Source organism: Sapajus apella, unplaced genomic scaffold (assembly GCF_009761245.1).
Source record: "Sapajus apella isolate SASKATOON/1434 unplaced genomic scaffold, GSC_monkey_1.0 scaffold25, whole genome shotgun sequence".
Lineage (NCBI taxonomy): Eukaryota > Metazoa > Chordata > Mammalia > Primates > Cebidae > Sapajus > Sapajus apella.
This window is the reverse complement of record NW_022436965.1, coordinates 19,318,465-19,341,368: the sequence shown is the minus strand read 5'-3', so window position 1 is coordinate 19,341,368 and position 22,904 is coordinate 19,318,465. Positions and strand designations below refer to the sequence as shown.

Below are 22,904 nucleotides of genomic sequence, written 5' to 3'. Positions count from 1 at the left end.
GTACATATGGAGCCAGCACACTCCTGAGTATATTCCCATTTCTCCAAATATCATGTGTTGGTAGGCTGAACTGTGGCCTCCCAAGATGCCTTCGTCCTAATTCTTGGTGCCTGTGAATATTGCTTTATATGGCAAAAGAGACTTTCCAGGTGTGATTAAATTAAATAACTTGTGATAAACATGTTATGCTGGATTATGCAAGCGGGCCCAATATAATCATAGGGGTTCTCTTAAGAGGGAGGCAGGAGATGAGGGAGATGGAAAGTGATGTGATAACGGATGAAGGATAGAATGAAAGGGATATGAAGATACTACACAGCTGGCTTTGAAGATATAGGAATATGGCCATGATCCCAAGGATGTAAATGGTCTCTGGAAGGTGAAGACACCAATAAATGAATTCTCCCCTAGAGCCTCCAGAAAGAACCAATCCGGCTGGCACCTTGACTGTACCCAATTAAAATTTATTTCAAACATCTGGCCTCCAGAAGGATAAGATAACAAATCTGCATTGTATATGTGGTAATTTGTTACAATGGGAATAGGAAACTAACACGCATATTTTCACGTAGGATTTAAAAGAGAATTAATGCAATTTTAATTCAAAATAAAGATAAATATATGTGACTTTCTTGCCAGTATACTACAAATTCCAGTTGGTTTTAGCAAATGCAGTTATTTGGCTAAGAATAATTTTGAGGGAAAAGGCACTTTGGAAGTGGAATAAAAAATATTGTTCATATTTTAGGGTAGAGAAAACATGATTATGTAATTGATCAAATTCACCAGGGCACAATCAAATAGAAAGTTTCTTGTCTTTTATTACCAGCTCCTCATGGGATCAAGTGATTCTCCCTTACAGCACACTTTGGGACAACAACCCTTTTCCTTTATCCCCACATATTCTCTTATTCTCTAACAGGCCATCTCAAAAGTGTTTAGGTGGCAAGGACATTAATGACCATTTTGTTATACAAATTACACCTTTGTAAGTAGATACCATTTCACAACTTAGCATCCTAATCAGACTCAGCCCCTTCTAATTCAGTTCTCCTCAGCTTGACTGAGCCATTTTTAATCCTACTTCTCTATACTGGACACTAGACAAATCCCTGAGTTGGTGGAAGAGGAATGAAAGAAAACATGATGAACCAACCGAAGCTGAAAAACTGATCAAAGAAAAGAGCACCCGAGGCCTAAAAAATCAAGGTCCTCTCTATAGACCCAAATGAAAGTCTCTGATGCAAAATTGCTGTTGCTCAAAATGACCAAACTAGTCTCAGGGGTTTTGCTAATGACTCTGCCATCTAGGAAGGCAGAGAGCTTAAAATATAATATTTTTGGGGTAAGGGGCTAGCACAAGATTACAAGAATATCAAATGTAAATGAAAAGCTTTGGCCATAGCAAACACCAAAAAACTGTCCACAGGAATAGCTTACCTAAAATCCAACTAAAACAGTAAAGTCCCTCATTTAATTGCCTTTAAATAGGAAGTCCAACCCTTAAAATGTATGCCTAAGGATGACAGAACTCTTCACTGAAACTTCTCCTGTAAGGAACCATAAATCACTCTATGGATCCCAGAGCAAGGAAACACCTAGTGTATGAGCTCCCCTGAAGAATTTACTTATACTGGGAAGTGGATTAGGATGGTGAAGTACCTTTGAAAGCCCTGCTTACTATGAGAAACACTTAAGGTTAGGGGTACAGTCAGGACTACTTATCACTCACAAGGAGACAACCAACCAGAGAGATTTAAATAAACACTTTGAAATACACTAAGGACCCACAAGCCTCGATAGAAAGTAAAAAAGACAACATGTAGAATTTTTGCTCTCTGTTCCTTGAAATGATACAGTGATAATTACTTCTTTTGTAATAATTTAGATGCAGTGATAGTTACTCCTTTTATAATATTTAGATCAACTCTATAGTATCAAGTCATGAATACTCTGTAATTCTGTAGAAACTACAAAAATTGAAGGAATGGTGGCCTGAACTTTTTTGCTGGAGAGAGGTGTTTCTTTAATTCTCCCTAGAACCTCTTTAACAAATTTTCCTTCTCTATTCAATCTATTGCAGTGGTGAGGGTGATGAATAAGAATCATTTGCTTCATTGCTCTAGTAAGTCTGTGTTTAATGGATGATGTCAAATCTGGTGTATACACTAGAGTAGGAAAAATATTTGAGTCATTATAAATTGTTCAAACCCTCTCAGCATCTGCTATATTGCTTTTAAATATAATTTGTCACAAGACCCGCACTTCCTATTTAGGAAGAATAATAATGACAATATTTAGCATCTTCTATTGAAAAACCAATATAACCAAAGTATAGGAAACAATAATTTTTAAGATACTGGATATTAAGGAACAGAGTAAAATGGTCCCAGAGAAACAGGAAATGAGTAAGATGAACCCAACAATTACCTCAGATTTCTGCCTTGTGAGAGTTGACAGCTTTTAGCACATGAAGAGAGAATCCAGGTAGAGTTCACAGGATTCCCTGAGTTGAAGAGACAGAGCTAAGAGTCCAGGGAGACCAAGGTAGCTACAGTTCACAGCACAGAGAACCAGGAAGTACATAGCTGCACAAAAGAAGTCCAAGAACTTGCAAAGTGTCTCCATTGAGAAATTCCTTAGAGTACTGATCAGTGCATGCATGTAAAGAAACCAACCAAGCTAGGGAAATAACTACCTGAAAAGTTTAATGATAATAATATGTGGCAATTACGCAGCATCTGGAAGAGAATCTGCCCTTATCACCATAGGAAAATGTCATAATTCACAATGAATTAAAAAGAGTACTCAGAATAATCTTTCCTCTGTGGTATGGAATAACTAGTAATGGATCAAATAATACTTTGGTCCCATGTAACACATGTTAAGAGTCATACACAAAAAGATAAACTGTTTCTAAGTAACCTAACTGCACCCCAAAAGAAAACTGAAACATACTTAGAAAAATACAAAAATAACCAGTACCCAGAAAAATAAAATTCACAATGTCTGGCACCCAATCAAAAATTATCAGGAATGCAAAGAAGCAGGAAAATTGAATCCATGATGAGGAGAGAAAACAGTCTATTGAAATTGATACAGAGCTGACACACATGTTTGAATTAGCAGACAAGGATATAAAAAAATTTACGGTAACTACATTCCATATTTTCAGAGAATTATGTAAAAACATAAAAGAAATTTTTAAAAACCTAATCAAACTTGTAGTGATGAAAACAAAAATGTCTGATGATAAATACACTGGATGAAATTAGAAGCAGATAGGACCTTACAGAAGGAAATATAAGTGAATTTGAATACAAAACCAAAAATAAACTTCCCAAGATAAAGCATAGAGAAGAAAGAATTTAAAGAATAAAGAAAACAGCACCAGTGAGCTATGAAGCAACTTCAATCAGCCTAATATAGATGTATCTGAAAGACAGAAAGGAAATGCAAAAGAGATACTTGAAGAAATAATGGTCATTTAAAAAATGATTAAAAATGTAAACCCAAATATCCAAGAAGCTCAATTAATTCCAAGTACAAGAAATATGAAGAAAAAGACTGCACCTACCGAGGGAAATTATAATCTTTGTGAAGATTTTTAACTACAAATTAAGTGTCCTTTATATATCTTATAACAAAGACTAGAACTGTTCAAATTGTTTGATTCTTCTGGAGGGAGTTTTGGTAATTTGTTTCTATCAAAAACATTGGTCCATTTTATTTAAGTTGTTGATCTATAGGATTCTATCAAACATGAAAGGAAGAAGTAATACCAATTCTGTACAAACTCTTTCAGAAAAATTGAAGAGGAAATAATATTTCCCAATTTATTATTTGGTTTTAGTATTATTGGGATTCTAATCCAGAAAAAAAGACATAAAGAAAGATAATGATAAATGTAATATTTATAAACAAAGATGCAAAAATTTTAAACAATACTTCATCCAAGCAAATGCAACAATGCAAAACAAGAAATAATATATCATGAACAAGTGGGGTTTGTTCCATGAATGCAAGGTTGGTTTAATGTAAAAAATCAATTTATGTAGTTTACCATATGAAACTATAAAAACTAAACCACGTATCACTTCAATAGATTTAGGAAAAGCACTTGACAATATCCACGTTCATTAATTATCAAAAGTCTCAATAAACTAAGAATGGACTGGAACTTTCTTTACTTGAAAAAGGGAATCTATGAAAGATATATTGCTAACATCATCCTTAATGGTGAAAAATTAAATGTGTTCCCTTAAGTAATAGAAGATAATAAAAATGCCCACTCTACCGCTTCTGTGTATCATTATACTGGAGGCTCTACCTAGTCAGCGAAGACTGTTAAGAAAAATAAATGAAAGTTGTCCAGATTGGAAAGGAAGAAATTGTATTTGTTCACATATAATAAGGCAATCTATGAAGAAAGTCATATGGAATTTACAAAAATGCTACTAGAACTAATAAGTGAGTTTAGCAAGATTACAGTATACAAGATTATAAACAAAAATAAATGTTATTTCTATATACTAGAAACAAAAAATAAACTGAAATAAAAATATCATTTACAATAGCATCAGGAAACATGAACTACTGAAGGATAAAGCTGACAAAAGATTTACAAAACCTATACACTAAAAGCTATAAAATATTGCTGAAATTAAAGAAGACCCAAGGAAATGAAGAGAGATATTGTATTTGTTAGTAAATAAATCAATATAGTTAAGACATCAAATCTCCCCAAATTGATCGATAGATTCAATAGATTCAAACTTCCAGTAGGCCTTTTTTAAAAAATAGACAAGCTGAGTATAAAATTCATATGAAATTTCAAAGAAAAGAAAACAAAACATCTTTGGAATAGAATAAACTTTTAAAGTCGGGACTTATTTACAGCTACATAAATCATGACAGTGTGGTATTGGCATAAAAATATAAAAATAAATCAATGGAAAATAATAGGGTTTAAAAATAGATTCACACATATATAGATAACTGATTTTCTACAAAGATGCAAAGGTGATTCTGTGGAGAAGGGATACTCTTCAACATCTGGTTCAGGAACAGTTGAATATTCAAATGCAAACTCTGACTATCATCACACTTTTTATCACATGTATAAACTCAAAAATGATGACAGACCTAAATGTAAATCCTAAAACTATAGAACCTTCTGAAGAAAAAATAGGTGAAAATCTTTGTGACTTTAGATTATGCTAAGATTTCTTAGATAAGACACCAAAAACGTGATCCATTAAACAGGCCCCCAAAAGTGACAGATGGCACTTCATGAGAATTAAATATTTCTGCTCTTTGAAAGACACTGTTAAGAACATGAAAAGACAAGCCACAGACTGGGAGAAAATATTTGCAAATCATATATCCAAAAAAGAATTTGTATCCAGAATCTATAAAGAACACATAAAACTCAGTTATAAGAAAACAAACAACCTAATTTTAAAAATCAGGAAAGATCTGAACACACACTTCATCAAAGATATCTGTATGGCCAATAAGAACACAAAAAGATGCTCAATATAATTAGTCATTAAGGAAATGCAAATTAAAACCACATCACTACACGCCTATTAGAATGTATAACATTAAATAGTCTGATCATACTCAGGATTGGTGAGGATGTGGAGGAACTGGAATAGCTGATGGAAATGCAAAATGATGGAACCATTTTAGATGATGGTCTGGCAGTTCCTTAAAAAGTTAAATATACACCTACCAAGTTATTTCTACTACTCCATAGAAACTAAAGCATATATTCATACAGAGACTTTTTTATTCCCAATTTACTCATAGTATCAACCATTATTTGTATCAACCATTATTTTTTAACTAATAATAAATGCAGTAAATGATATTATTTTTGTATATTCTTAGCAATCAGTAACTTGAGGTCTGAGCTACTTTTAAACACACTAAATTTCTCCTGCCTCACACAGTACTTAGAATACAGCAGATGTGTTACTGTCTTCTTTATGCCAGTTAAGGGCATAATGTAGATATCTTGTCCTATTTGAGACTTTAAAAAAAAAGAAAAAAAAAAAGCAAATCCTTAGCCCCAGAGAACACAAGAACACTCTGAAGTTTGAGAAGCACAGCTCTCAGAGAAAAGCTTTATAGTATGCCCCAGCTATTTGGAAATTATCACAAGGTTCATGCTAGTTATTTAATATCCAATAACCAAGCACATACAGAGAGAGGCCATTTGGATTTGATTGTGGAAATAAATACAGCAGTACCCCCTTATCCACTGTGGCCTTTTTTTTTTTTTCTTGAGACAGAGTCTTGCTTTGCCACCAGGCGCCAGGCTGGAGTGCAGTGGCGCGATCTTGGCTCACTGCAACCTCTGCCTCCCAGGTTCAAGCAATTCTCCTGCCTCAGCTTCCCAAGTAGCTGGGACTACAGGCGCGTGCCATCACACCCAGCTAATTTTTGTATTTTTAAGTGGAGATGGGGTTTCACCATGTTGGCCAGGATGGTCTCAATCTCTTGACCTTGTGATCCGCCAGCCTCAGCCTCCCAAAGTGCTGGAATTACAGGCATGAGCCGCTGTGGCCCTTTTCATAGTTTTAGTACCTGTGGCCAACTAGAGTCTGAAAACAGTACAGGGAAAATTCCAGAAATAAACGGTTCATAAGATTTCAATCACATATGTCATTCTGTTTAACATGATGAAATCTCACATTGTTCCACTTTGTCCCCTCAGGATGTGAATCATCCCTTTGCTCAGCATATCCACACCTACCCACTCATTAGTCACTTAGTAGCCATCTCGGTCAGCAGATGGAAAAAAAAACAGTATATATAATTGGCCCTCCACATCCACAGGTTCTACATCCATGGACTCAACCAACAGCGGATTCAAACTGTATTTTTTTAAATAGAACAATAAAAAATACAGTATGACAACTATTTATATAGCATTTACCTTGTATTTGGTATTACAAGTAATTTAGAGAGGATTTAAAGTATATGGGAGGATAAGCATAGGCTATATACAAATACTACATCACTTTACGTAAGAAACTTGAGCATCTGTGGGTTTTGTTATCCACAGGGGTCCTGAAACCAATGCCCTGCAGATACTGAAGTATGACTGTGTAGGGTTTGGTACCATCGCTGGCTTCAGACAACCATTGGAGGTCTTGGACTATCCTCCAGAGATTAGAGGGGACTACTGTATCTCTAAACTAGAAGCAACTGACTTTGGCCTTCCTATTATTCTTGATAATGTTATTTTATTCATTAAGACTTTCTTCAGTTGCTAATGACAGAAATAAACTCTAACTGGCTTGTGGAAAAAGAAAATTCAGCTCTGGAGCATACATGAGCAATTCACACAAGTGAAATAAGAGATACAAGAATCAGAGCCTCAGGACCTTTAGCCAGAGACTCAAAACCACAAGGTTTCTTCTTTCTCTGTCTGACAACTGTCTCCACTTGGCTTCACTCTGCAAGCACATTCTCTTCACACTTCTGCTAACAGCCCCAGGTTCCTATCCTCCTGTCTTGGGAAACTTAGAGAATGTGTTTAGTTCCAGGGAAGGATTATGAGTGCTTTTTCTTAGGTCATGTACCCATCCTAGATCCATTCACTGTAACTAATGAAATGAGATACTATAGGTAGACCTGAGCTATCCACCTTTCCACCCTTTAGCCAGGGAACAATATTTGTAACAGGAAAGGAGGAACAGAAAGGTTATTATTCCAAGAAAAATAATAATTCTCACAGTTTGCTGTGGGTGTGATGTGTTGTTGGATGATGGGTAAGAGAGTTCAAATTGAGAGGGATTTGTGAAATTGTTGAAATGAAGGAAGCACTTTTACTTACATAAACCTTTATCAAAATGTTCTTCTTTAAGCCGGGCTGGGGACATTGCACTGCTCTCTTCCTGGATACCACCTCCATGTTGAGGACGATCAAATTTCCCAAGATTCTGTGAGCCAGGTGAGTCACTAAGTCATCCTGAAACCTCAATAATCCAAACCTATTAAGGAACAAGATGAAGTATTTTTGTTAGTGATGCCTGACAACAGTGGTTATCAGGATGATTCCAGAAAGAAATATATGTTGAAGCCTATGCTCAACCTCCCATATACTTTAAATCCTCTCTAGAGGATTTAAAGATTGTAACAAGCTCTACAGAACTGACACACAGGTTACAAGAAGAGCACTAAGGTAACAAGTATAATAGGGGCACCATTCCCTTTAATTTGTCACACTGATTTTATATCTGCTGGAAAAAGTATAAATGTAAATCCAGGGAAAAGTCTTATTTTTATTTGTTCTCATTTCCTGAAAAAATCTGTTTCCCCATCACATTAAAAGATGGCAAAAAATCTACAGAAAGTATAAATTTCTTCACAAAATATTAAGATAGTTCTGCTTTCCAAATTTCTTTTTGCAAAGATAAAAATCGGACCAAACTGATTGAAGATCATTGCTGAGAACATTAATACATCTATAGGTGCATCACTGTAATTTGTATCTGAAAAATGGGCAGTTGATTATGTTTATTTATAAGAAGAAACAACTAGGAAATTCTGTCTTGCATTTCATTGGAGACCCATTCTCTGCTTTGAAGAAATACCTTAGCTATACTGTAGAGCTCCTATATTGTCTATTACTCTGCTTCTTGGTTTCTTGGATAGAATCTATAGCTCACGCTACATTATTACATTCTTAACTGTGCTATAAGCATCAGTTTGTCAGTTGAGATAGTTTTCCAGCCTCTAGAAACATGTTCAAAGTAAAAACAGGCTGGGGGATTATGTGTTATGGGTTTACCCTTACCTGAATGGGTCTCCCAGGAATGGATTATTTTGGTGCTTAGCATTCCTCTTTGGAGTTTACTTTCACAGGCTTCTCAATCTGGTTCCCTTTATTCTCTCAGTAACCCAGAGTTTTCAAAGGTTTCCGTTCATATCTTTCAAGTTTGTTAGTTTCTAAGAAAGTTTAATGCCTACTCACCACCTGCATCTTTTCCCTCTGAGTCTTTGCACCAGGAGGCAGATGCAGTGTTAAATAACTACTCCATTTATCAAACAATGATCCATCCTTGGGACTCTCCAGTGCTCTAAATCACAGGCTACACTGAGCAACATGTAAATGGCCACATTTTTCTTCATTAGTCAATATTAATAAAAGGAATGTCTCATTTTAGAAAAAGTATTCAAGTCTAAAAGCCTCAAGAATCAGAAGTCATGAATAAAAACTAATTCTAGAAAGACTGAAAAGGTAAATAACCCTTAGACATTGATTTGTTTCTTTTTTCTTTTTTTTTTTGACAGAGTTGTGCTCCGTCACCAGGCCGGAGTGCAGTGGTGCAATCTCGGCTCACTGCAACCTCCGCCTCCTGGGTTCAAGCAATTCTCCTGCCTCAGCCTCCCAAGTAGCTGGGACTACAGGTGTGTGCCACCATGCCCAGCTAATTTTTGTATTTTTAGTAGAGACGGAGTTTCACCATGTTGGCCAGGATGGTCTTGATCTCTTGACTTCCTGATCTGCCGGCCTCAGCCTCCCAAAGCGTTGAGATCACAGGTGTGAGCCACTCTGCCAGGCCTAGACATTGATTTTTAAAAATTTCCAATTTCCATGAAATAGCCCCCAAATTCTTAAAAATTCCTTTAAAGGAAGTCAAGCTCAAATGAACTATTTCCAAACTTCTTTCTCATCCCTTTTCAGGAAAAAAGTAGTTTTCCCATAATGAATAAAACTCCCTTCAGAGTATTTCCCCCTTCCTTTACTGAATTACATGTGCATTCATAGGTTTTCTCAAAATAAAAAGAATTGTACATGAATCATGATTGTACAACTTAAATATTCTCAAAGTAAATGCATCCATGTAAATGGGGAAACAGATAAAAAATGAGAACTCATCACAACTCCCAGAAGCTCCCTTGCATGTCTTTCTAGTTATTATACTATACCCCAGCTCCCAACAAAGGGTAACAAAAATTCTGATTTATAATACCAAAGATAATTTCAGCTTATTTTTGAAATTTATACTACTGTTCAACATATACCTTTTTTGTGACTTGCCTCTTTCACTCAACATTTCATTGCGTGAAATGCATCTACGTTGATGCATGCAACTGTAGTTTGATCGTCATTACTATTTAGTACTTCATTTTAGTACTTCATTAGTACAGCAAATTTAGAAAACTGATATTATGTATTAAAGATAAACATATGTATTCCCTATGACCTAGCAATTCTTCTCTTATATATCAACAGATGTAAAACTAAGTATGTATTTGTTAATATGTTTTTAAAAAGTATATCTCTAGTCAATATATACCATTTTGTATCTTGCTTCTTTTACTCAACATTCATTGAGTGAGATTTATCCATGGTGATTCATCTAACTGCAGTTTGATTATAGTCACTGTTATTTAGTACTCCATTATACACATGAAGGACTATTTATTTATTCACTCTGTTATTATGAACATTTGGCTTATTTTATGTTAGACTGCTAGCGCTGTCACAAAAAAGGATTCATGTGAACTCAGTGGCAGTTCTGAAACTGAAATGTTTGTTCAGAGTTGTACAAGTTGGGGCCAAAGGCAGGGCTTTTATAACCTCCATTTATTAGACAAAAGCTTCCCTGGAAAGGTGGTGTGACATCAGTAAAGGAATTCCAAGAGAAGGCTGACAGATAAATGCTTTTATGTAGCAGCACACCCAGCAGCTAGAGAAATAATTATCCTTTCCACCTCAAAGTGAGGTTGAAAGTGAAGGCTGGGCCATGTAGCACAGTACACACTAAAAATCCTTTCCATACACACAAAGATTTCCAAGAAAATTCTTAAGTCAACATTTGCAAAATTATGAGGTCACATGTCTCCATCATATTATGGTGAAAAAAACGTATCAAAGGGACAACTAGAAACCTTTATAGAAAAAGTTTATAATTGTAACCCAAATGATAGTAGGCATAAATAAAGTCATCAACATTTAAAAAACAAATTTTTGGCTGGGCACTGTGGCTTATTCCTATAATCCTAGCACTTTGGGAGGTTAAGGAGGCTGGATGACCTAAGGTAAGGAGTTTGAGACCAGCCTGGCCAACATAGGGAAACCCCGTCTCTACTAAAAATACAAAATTAGCTGGGCATGGTAGCAGGTGCCTGTAACCTCAGCTACTCTGGAGACTGAGACAGGAGAATCACTTGAACATGGGACTCAGAGGTTGCAGTGAGCCGAGATCACACCATTGCACTCCAACCTGGGCAACATGAGCAAAACTCTGTCTCAAAAAAAAAACAAAAAACTTAATTTTTAAAGAACTTTTTTTTTTCCTGCTCCTGGGTACTTTAAACCTCATAATTTTTCCCAGTTATTTCTGCAAGATCCCGAGAGAGGTTTTTCTGTGTGGGAGAAATACGTAGGTTCATATATCTCTTTGACAGTCTCTTTGTCAAGGCATTCCGCTTTTGAGTGCTCTGACAGTGCCCTGTCCTACCAGGCAAAGCAATCTGTGCTGATGAACATTTTGTCACTCAGGCTGCTAGAGCTACGTTGTAATATGAAGCACAGAGAGAGTTCTTTCCTATTCTACATTGCACTTTGTCACTGAGCCTCATAGCATCTCTGCTTGTGTGCAGAGTCCCCAAAAGTCTTTCTGGGAAATAGATCCTACAGCTTTGGTCTATAGTATCTCTCTACAGAAAGGCTAAAAACAAATTGATTAGACCAGATGGAGAAGAAGACATCATGCCATTTTCTTGGCCATTGTTGTTCACCCTGATTTTTGCTCTCACTCATGATGCCTCTCTCTGCCTCCTACACCAAAGCCCATACATATGGACCCTCCATATTCATGAGTTCTGCATCCTGGGATTCAAATAACCACACATAAAATATATTGAGAAAAAACAATTTTAAAACTATAATAATAAAAATAATACAAATTTTAAAATATAGTATGAGAACTATTTACATAGCACTTACCTTTTATTAGGTATTATAAGTAATCTAGAAATGATTTAAAGTATACAAGAGGATGTGCATATGTTATATGTAAATACCATTCCATTTTATATAAGAGACTTGAGCATCTACGATTTTGGTGTCTATAAGGAGTCCTAGAACCAATTCCCCACAAATACTGAGGGATGACTATACTGATATCAATTCATGCAAACAGATACTTGCAGAGATCACAGGTACTTCACCTCTGAAAGCCACTAGACTATGAATCTCAGTTTGGACTCACCAAGGAACCCTGCCACACTATTAGCAGAATCTTTCAAAATGCTTATGGTTAACACATTTGAGACATATACTTTTTCAAATACTGCTATTTTAAAAATTTTATTTGTATAAATATGTAGGGTACAAGTATAATTTTTTTTACATGGATATATATTGTGTAGTGGTGAAGTCAGAGCTTTTGTGTGTCTATCACCTGGTTAATGTACACTGTACTCATTAAGTAATTTCTCATCATCCAACCTGCTTCCATTCCCCACCCTTCCAGGTCTGCAGTATCTATCATTCTACTCGATACCCATGTGTACACATAATTTAAATCCCACTTACAAAATTGGTAAAAGCATGGAATCATAAAAATCATACTTATACACTGTTATAGGCAGAATTGTGCCCTACCTCCTCCCACCCCAAAATTCACATGTTGAAGTCCCCATCCCCAGTACCTCAGAATATGACTATTTAGAGACAAGGTCTTTAAAAGGTATTATGTTAAAAGAAGGTCATGAGGGTGGGTCCTAAATCAATGTAACTAGTGTTCTTATAAGATACTAGAATACAGACACACATAGAAGGAAGAGGACATGGAGACACAGGGAGGAGAAGATAAGCCATTTACAAACTAAAGAGAGAGGCTTCAGAAAAAGCAAACCTTCCTGACACCTTGAATCTTGAACTTCTAGCCTCCAGAATAGTGAGAAAATAAACTTCTGTTATTCAAGCTCCCCAGTCTGTGGTACTTTTGTATAACAGTACTAGCAAACTAATCCATACTTCTTATTTTAAGTTAAAACATTAAGCTTTATTCCTCTGCCAATATTTCAATGGAAGGCCAAAGCCCGTATTTTTAATTAGTAGCCACTGATTGGAATATTCAATTTTCTCTCTTTCATTAACCACACCCGTAAACCACATACAGTATTGTCTATGATTTTAACTTCTGATTTCTCTCACCTGAAGAGAGAAATTTAAGACAATGTGAAGCAGCTTACATCAGAATTTTGGATTTACAGAACTTGTTTCCAAACTTTTCAGTCCCAACCTTATTCTAATTTAAGAATGTCTTGGCCATTTACATTCATCAAGTATTTGCAAAGTACTTATGGAAACTATTGATTTCTCCAATATATCTTTTATCATTTTATGTACTATTTAATTAAACAATATAAAAAATAGTACTAGTGGCCGGGCGCGGTGGCTCACGCCTGTAATCCCAGCACTTTGGGAGGCCGAGGCGGGTGGATCACGAGGTCAAGAGATCGAGACCATCCTGGTCAACACGGTGAAACCCCGTCTCTACTAAAACTACAAAAAATTAGCTGGGCATGGTGGTGTGTGCCTGTAATCCCAGCTACTCGGGAGGCTGAGGCAGGAGAATTGCCTGAACCCAGGAGGCGGAGGTTGCGGTGAGCCAAGATCGCGCCATTGCACTCCAGCCTGGGTAACATGAGTGAAACTCCGTCTCAAAAAAAAAAAAAAAATAGTACTAGTATAAACAGGTTAAAAAACAACATACTCTTGATAAGCATATAACTCAACTTGTGGGACGTGAGGTATATAAGCTTATTGGAGAGTATCCTACCACCTGCAGACTTTGGTAAACTGCAGGCATTAGTGAGTATGCTTTACAGAAAGCCAGGAAAGTCAGTTAGGGTAGCTTAACAAAGTTTGTTCTATATTTAGAAGCAACAGCATGGCATTTCCAAGATAAATCCATTTTTAAAAAGCCTTCACATACACTCTAAGTTTGATACTCACAAAACATTGCTTCAGGTACATTAAAAATGAAGGTGTAGTCTTTATAGGTCATGCAGGTCTAGTTTATTAATTGTGTTGCTCAAATCTATACCCTCACTGACTTTGTCTACTTGTTCTAACAGGTATTAAAAGAGATACGTTAAGTTTTCTAACTATGCTTACGGATGAATCTATTTCTTCTTTTAATTCTTTTTTTGCTTTCTATATTTGAAGACTACGCTCTTATCTGTATTAAAATTTAGGATTATTATATCATCGTGGTATACTGCTAGTAAAACACGTCCCAGTGTGCACATTGTAATTTTTCTCACCTTTAAATCTTCTTTGCATGATGCTAACAGCAATATACCAGCTTTAAATTGTGGTTTGCATGGTATATATCTTTGTATCTTTTTACTTTCAATTTTTTTGTATACTTATTAAAGTATCTCTTATAAGCAGCTACAATTGTGTGTGTTTTTAATGCAAATCTGATGACATTAGTCTTCTAAATGAAATATTTACTGCATTCACATTTAATATAATTACTGGTATATCTGATTTCAACCCTGTCATTTTACTATTTGTTTTCTTTGTCTTTTAATTAATTATACATGATTTAACTATTATGAGTGGTTACTCTAGATATTATAACATGCATTCTTGACATATAAAAGGCTTGTATAAAATACTGCTTTTACCATTTCTTATTAATGCAAATATCTTAGGACTTTAACGCCTTTATCCACATTAATATTTTGTACTTTCAAAGTCATATATTTTGGTTCTATATGTATTCTGTAACCCCACAAGACATCATCATTATTATTCAGATTCACATAAATACAAATGGTTCTTACAATGATTCAACTTATGATTTTTTTTTTATTTTAAAATGGTGTAAAACCAGTACTCACTGAGTATGCTCCTCAACATATGATTGGGTTACATTTGGAGAAACCTATTACAAGTTGAAAATATTGTAAGTCAAAAACACACCTTCATGTTACAATGTTTTCTATTTATGATAGGTTTATTGGGATATAATCCCATCATGAGTCGAGGAGCATCTGTGTTTATCCTTTCCATTTTTTGTATTCTGTTTTAATTTCTCTTTATTTCTTTCTTCATTCCGATGGTTCAATGCAGAATTATTTTCTACAATTATAATTTCCATTAGAATTACTTTCATGAATACCCAATTATTATGAGAACTCTCAGTATCTAATTGCCTGGAGATGTGTCTATTTTGCCTTAATTTTGAAAGTTAATTTCATCATGTATAGAGTTTGAGGTAGGAAATCTTTTAACTATTTGAATATAATACTTTGTTACTTACTAGCTTCTATCATTTCTATTGAAAAGTAATATTATTCTTTTTTAAAATCAATAAAATCAATATAATTTTTAAATCTGAGAGCTATTAATATTTTTTTCTTTCTCTTTGGTTTTTAGGAGCTTTATTATGGTTCTTTTATTATGGTGTTGTTTACTTCATCATTTTCTTTGTGGAATTCATAACTCTTCCTGAATCTATGTCTTGATTTTTTTCAGCAGTTTTGGAAAATTGTCAGTCATTATCTCTTCAAATATTGCTTCTTCCCTATTCTCTCTTTTTCTTCTTCTAAGATTGTGATTACTCGTTTGATAGATATTTTCATTATTTCCTATCTGTCTTTTATCTTCTATGCTTTCCTTTACTTTGTTTCTCTATCCTTTTTTTCTGAATAGTTTCACTGACTTAGCTTCTAATTCACTAATTCTATTTTTGGCTATGTCCAATTGGCTCTTAAACCCACACATTAATTTTTAAATTCAGCTATTGCATTTCTACTCTAGAATTCCAATTTAATTATTTTTTGGATTCCAGTTCTGTACCAATTCTCTTCATGTTGTCCTTTTTAGTTAGAATATTTAGCATAGTTATTTAAAGGTCCATGTCTGATAACTCTAATAAATGTCTCTCCTATAGGTCTGTTTCATTTTTTTCCCTGTTTTTTTTTTTTCCCCTCTTCAGTTTTGATCATTTGCCATTGCCTCCTGGAAAGTGTGGTAATATTGTATTAAATAACATTGTATATGAAATATTTTAGTGATACCTTTATACTTTTGGTTTTATCTCCCTCCATAGAGTATTTATTTTGTTTTCAGTGGACTATTTTGCTTTAAAAAACAAGGGATTAAACTGACATGACAGTTTGTTTCAGTCACTGGAAGGACTTACTCTGTTCATTAATTCCAATTTGTATCCCTTAAGGGATCTCCACTAAAAAGTTTGTTTATCAAGTCCCTGACACATTCACAGATTCTAATATCTAATTTTTGTTCCCTCAGTCCCATGAAACTGCCAAAAGCGGCTCTCAGTTTCTCAGTGTTGATCTGGATAGGAAAGGCAGCTCCAACTTTCAGGCTCCTCTCCTGGTTCTTTTATCATTTTGATAATCTTGAATTCTCCATTTTTGACTGCCTTATAGTTCTCCAATGTCATCAAAATGATTTTTTTAAATTTATCTAGCATTTCAAGTTGTATTTCCTAAGTTGACTTCTAAAAGTATAATTTCTTGGTCAAAGTTACAGACATTTTAAAACTCTAAAACATGTTTGCCCTATTATCTTCAAAAATATTTGGCTATCTATATTCTAATAATTAGGCTTAGTTTTAAGTGACTATAACTTTACATTTTTTTAATTTGAGAAAAAACATGAAAATATTTTTAACCTGGAAAAGATTTTCTCCACCCATCCAGCCATAAAATTTTATTAATGGAATTTTTACTTTATTCTTCACACACAGCAAAAGATCTCTTTGGGCCTGATTCAAAATACATTAAACTTCACTCATAAAGATATTTTATTCCTAGGAACATGTTTCCATTTATATCATACAGGGAGTTCCCATGAAATTCATGTTGTGACCTTAAATGCAATTGCTTCAATAATTGCTGAAATAAAGATCTGGTGGGCAAAGCCTAGGAAGCAGAAAAGTAACTTAAAGTTTTGCACATGGTCCGACATTACCAGCATACATGGGTGGCATAACAATTTCCATGCATCTTCTGTTGCCACCCATTAGGAATGCACCTAATTGAACATGTTCATAAGAGTCAGTTGGTGGCTCATGAGAGGTAGAAAACTCAAGCTCTGCGCCTTGTAATGACAGGAACAAATGCTGTGTGGCCTCTTAAGAAAGCTACAGGAATATGGGGTGGTTTAGGGCACCTCAACCAGAGAAGCTAACTTCAAATTACCAGACACATCTATTATGAAGTGTTGAAAGGAAAAAGACAAACAAATAATAAAGTTAAAAAATAAAGTTTATTTTATCAAAATTAAAACGGCTTCCTTCCCTCCACTTCAGAGTAACCTTGAGATGGAACAGTCTGAGGATTACATTGCTATAATCCCTTAGCAGTTAGTTCCACAGCAGGAGGTTCCTGCTACAGACAAAATTATAGGGTTAGGAATGTTCACAATTCAGTGACCCGATTGGCTGACTATTCCTTAGAGCTTTAGAATTAAATATTTATACATCTAAATGGGAGCAAAGAAAGGAAAATGGTTCATAAAGAGAGTCCCAGAGCATGTATTATTGAAATAACAGATGGAAATACTATATTTTTGAAACATTCTTTCTATAAAGAAGTCTTTTGAAGTGTGTTTTGGTAGGATAAGCTGAGCCAAAAGTGGAGCAGAGTGAGAGAAAAAATAAGGTTTTATATTCAAATGTTTGGTGTCAGCAGAGTATAAAGTTAGCACTTCCCAAAAAAAGGCATGTCCCAAAAAGCACTGCAGCACAATGTGTTTGCTCTACTTCACATAACAGTCCCAGAGGAGAAATATTTCAAAATACATTTTACCATCACTGCTCAGTTTGTGTGTGGACTCTCCTGAAACTTGACCTCTCACATCTTTGCAGAGGGTGTATGGTGGGAGACAGAATTTTTTATGTTTCCTAAAATGACTGAAACCTAAGCTAAGATTCAGGTTATTATCTCGAAAAAGCTGTTGGCTACCTCATACTTGCTGTGAGTTTGGTAAGATGTATATTTAAATTGTAGGATTTATGCCACATGGGCAATAGTGACTGGTTATCTAGGCAGGGCTTGCAGACTAAAAATGGAGGCATGCAGAAAGCAAGAAAGTAGGCACAAGGCCAGATGAAAAATTCATCACACTTTCTTTATTTTCCTGTATATGGGAGCCTGTGCCCATGACAGAACCAACAATTCAGAATTATTCTGTTGTCTTTCCAGGAAAAATATCCCATTACTAAGCAATCAATTTGAAGTGCTCCATGGCCAGTCCAATTTCTCCATCATTTAGCTCTGAGGACATGGTTCAGTTATCCTGCTAGTCTTAGCTATTAGCTGGATCTTTCATATAATGATGTGATTTATTTCATGGCAACTGGTAGTTACTCTGGTTGAAAAAAAAAAAAAAAAAAGAAGAAGCCACAGGAACACAATTATTTTGACCTTGTATCCAGACAAGATTTATATCTGTGACAACTATGTAATTCCTCGTTGAGTCTATTCTTGGGGAAAACAAAAGGAAGACTATCCTGGGAGAAGAACTATTGGCTGGGATGTAATAAATGAAGGCATTGCCAGTTATCTTTCCTTTAGTACCCTGTTAAGTCCAGTGTATTGACAGATTCACATCAGGTGATCTAGGTATTGATAAGAGTTTGGGCATGTGGTGTTTGTATACAGCCCCTCAGCACCAAACAATAATCAGTTGGCAAAGGGCATAAATCCAGTAACCTATGGCCTCTGAAAATTCAGAATGAGCAATCATATGGCAACTTCTGCCAAAAGAAAGAAACACGAAAGAGAAAAACAGATAGTAACTCACTTGCACCTACCAGTGGGGACACCTCAGAGCAAAGCAAAAAAAATGCTTTAGTAATAGCTGCTTGGGTGACAGCATCTGGTTTAGGGAGTCGACTCAGAGAGACTCAGAAGCTCAGGGTTCCAGCCAAGAGCAGAAAGGACTCCTGGCTGAGCTGTTTCCTGTACCTCTTTTGATCATAAAGCTCAGTTTTGGAAAGGTTCTCACCAGTCTTGTGGTTTCCTGGTCGTGCATCAGTACATTCTGGCTGAAACAGTTCCCTTCCTTCAGGCCAGCCCCTCCGCCAGTGGCTCCCAGCTCCATGGTTCACTCTCTTCAGCTTTGAACTAGACTCCAAAGACTGCTGGCTGCAGCATAAACCTTGAATGGGAGCATGCAGCTGGGATGGTAGCCCTCCCCTCCTTGTGATGGGGATCCTAAAAGGAAAAAAAAACAACGGTAAAACCAAAAATCCATAGAAGCATAGAGTTTTAGAATCAATGAGTGGTTAGCACACAATCTCTTTTCCAACATCGTATGCAAGAGAGTCACCTTGGCAACTAGTTAAAATACAGAGATTCCTAGTCCAAAGTCAGATCTTCTAAATGAGAATCTTTAAGTAGAAACTGGGAATCTATGTTTTCAAGAATCTCCTTGGCAATTCTTGTGTATAGTCACTGCATAGTATAATTTACCCAATTTTATAAATTAGAAACCCTAGGCCCAGAAACATTAATTAACTTTGTCAAGGTAAAACAGGTGGCCTAAATCTGATGTTGTGCTCTTTCTATTGTACCACACTGTTCTTCACTCTTCTTTCTTGAGATTCTGTAGTGGGCTTGGGTCTCATACTTCCTAACCATGCACTCTTCCTGTGTGCTATGAATCCATGTATGTATCTAAAAATAAGTTGGTCTGTTTATATAAGGTCACTTTCAAATCCCAGTACCCTCACCTCAGGCAGTATTAGACAAATGTGTAAGTTCCGAACAGCTATTAGAAAAGATAATGTTCTTATTCATCGGTTCTTGACGAGAAGTTATATATGATGTGACTAGGGACACTGGCAGTTTGGATAGCTCACAAATGTCCTCCCCTCCCAAAAAAAGGAATTCTACAGACACTTTAGCAAGTGATAATTATATACACTCATTCAAAATTTTCAGGGTTATTTATAATACAAAGTTTCTGCTGGATGGCTTGGGTATGCTACAAAGTAGAAACGGTAAAGCAGAAGACCAAAAGATTTTCCAGTGAAAATGGCGAATTTTTCTCTAGAAACTGAATGATATTAGAAACTCTAAATTTTTCAATGGATCAGAACCATCATAAGCTGAAAGGAGCACTAAGAATGATATATGCTTCATCATTCTCATGCTTATAGACCAGAACGTGAACTGTGCCAGGAATTACAGACTAGCTCAGAGAAGTCATAATACCATGTGAGTAAGTACTTCGTGGTATATGCATAAAGGAAACTTTTTAAATGATGCAAGAATAAATTGTAGTTGACAATGCAACTTCTGAAGTCAGATAGATCTGAATCAAAATCCCAGATCTATGACTCACCAGCTGTGTAGGCTTGAGAAAGTTATTTAATTTATTTATGTCTTAATTTCTTCATCTATAAAATGAAACCTGAGAGGGTTCTCAAGAATATTAAAGCATGAGAGTGGGAAGAATGTATTGGGGAGAGATACTGGGTTTCTGAAGAAAACAACAGTCACAGTGAGAAATGCAGGTAAACCAAACTTATCCAAGGAGAAATACGTTATCCAAGGAGGAGCAAACTAAAAATATTTATATGATAATTAACGTAAAATATCAATGTGAGTTTTGTCACCAAATCCCACAAGTCCTGTGCCTATATTAGGATATGTAAAGATTGTTAAATATGGCTAACATATACATATTGGATAAGCCCCATGAAATTAGAGAGTTTATATGTTTGTTCACTCCCATCCTTAATGTTCAGTTATGGAAAAAATGAATAGGTTGGTAAGATCTAATAAGAGCCAAAAGTCTTGATACCTCCACAAGAGACGAGGCCAATAAATATATAAATACCTCTGAGCCTTCTGTGTGACTGCCTATCTGTGTGCAGTTGTATGTGCTAATTCTCTTTGCAATGCAGCCAAGAGATGAAGGTTAGATTATGTTGTAAGAACAAAGTAGATTCCCTGTTGTGTTGCTAAAATATCTTAAACTCTGCCTCAATATCAATGAACTTGGGGAATACCTGCTTAGATAAAAGTTCTAATATTAGTAACACATTGCCTAATAATTGGTATTATCTCAAATTAGATGCCATGTCAAGAAAGCCATAAGTTTGTCCTGAACATTTCCAAAACATTGCTATAACATAATGGAGATGTGGTGAAAAGATGTTGGAAGTAAACAATAATTTAATAAATCCTTGTATTACAGTTGAAGTCCACTACAGTGGAGGTCCAAAGCCATTAAATTGGCAGAATAAAATGACAAGGGAAGAAGGGGGAGGTAAGAAGAAAGAAAAAGGAAGGAAGGGAGGGAGGGAGGGAGGGAGGGAGGGAGGCCAGTGAGCCAGCCAGGCAGCAAAGAGAGTATAGGATCATATACTGAAGCCAAAATATAAGTAAGCTAAAACTTGCAGTTATTTTCGAATGTATGTCTCTTAAAATATCATTAGCTCAACAAGTTAAATTAGCCACTATAAAATGAGTCAAACTGTCACAAAGAACAAGAGTAGTTCCCACTTCACAGCTCACTGATGTGTACCTAGTCCCTTGGTGGTGGAAGTGGTGCAGCATGCTGGTTACGAGCTCAAGCTTGGGGTCAGAGAGCAAGATTAGCTCTGCCTCTCACAAGTTCTGTGACTTCAAGGAAGCCACTTATGCTGACTGAGCTTCGGTTGTTTTTGTTTTTTGCATAAGGGATATAAGAATATATACCTCACAGATTTATATAGAGACAGTGTTGATAACAAATCGCAAAACACGGTACACAGGCTCAACAAATGGTAATTACCATTTTCATCAGCAGCAGCAGCATCACTAATATTATTGGCATCTTGAAATATCTCAATATCTGAGATCCTGAAATATCTCAGTTTTACTATCTAAAAATGTATTACGTGAGTTGTGTGGAAAATGGGGCTGGGAAATGTATTTATTGCTGGAGCTCCTGGGAGAAAGATCTAAAAACTATATTCCCCTGTGGCAGTTGAAATGACTATACTTAGCTTTTATATGTATCCTTATGCTCACAAACTGCACACAGCTTTTTCTGTCCTTGTATTCGACCTTCTGGTTACACACAATAGATTTTACCTTTTGCTGATGAAGCAACTAAAGCAAAGAAAAATGAATTACTTGGCCTGGGATCATAAGATGAGCCATAATTATCATAATTCCCCAAATCCCAGTCCTGAGTTGAGTCAAACAAACTGGAGTTTCTATGGGGTTTAACAATGAGTCAACCCTAGAGATATTTGGGACAATTTTAAGACAATCCAAATATACTTTGCATTTCTTAATTTGTATTATACAAAAAAAGTAAACTGAACAGAGTAATGGAGAATACAAGGCTGTGTAGTAAAAATAGTAAGGAGACGTTTAGGTTCTACTATAAAAACAAAGTAGATTTGATTCATGAGCTACAGGAAGATTATTCTGCCAAAAGAGAACCAAAAGAATGAGGTAAGTTTTAGAGAGAAATGATTAACATGGTCTGTGTGGTTACTACAGTGGTTGCATGGAGACTTAAAATATTTAAATAAAATAAGAAATTCTGAGAGGCCAGAGAGTAGAAAAGAAGAACACAGAAGAAGAAGTAAGGAGACCTGGCTCTGTTGATCGTGAATTCAACTGCTTAATGGAGATCATATAGTTGCTAAAATGGGGATATGTATCCTAACCCTAAAGAATGGTTATAAAGATATGAAAACAAAATATTAGTTTTTTAAAAACTAAAAATAATATACACACTAGGTATTATTGAAACTTACTTATTAGGAAACATTGATTATTTCATATGACCACCCCTGTCTCCACCAAAAGAAACCCCGGAAAAAAATCTAGCCTTGAATCCCATTCTCTTTTACCCACAAGTTAGATGTGTATTA

General features: G+C 35.6%; 1 long non-coding RNA gene across 10 annotated transcripts in view; it reads right to left on the bottom strand.

Annotated features, from left to right (window-relative positions):
* Positions 1-22,904, bottom strand: part of LOC116560157 — a 325,176-nt gene that overhangs the window by 233,619 nt on the left and 68,653 nt on the right. For 9 of the 10 annotated variants that reach the window (XR_004272822.1, XR_004272831.1, XR_004272821.1 and 6 more), the window contains one exon: positions 7,856-8,006. This is a non-coding gene — a long non-coding RNA (uncharacterized LOC116560157). Of the gene's footprint in view, positions 1-7,855; positions 8,007-19,030; positions 19,240-22,904 lie in introns of all 10 variants that reach the window. The other variant, XR_004272824.1, reaches the window with a different exon arrangement.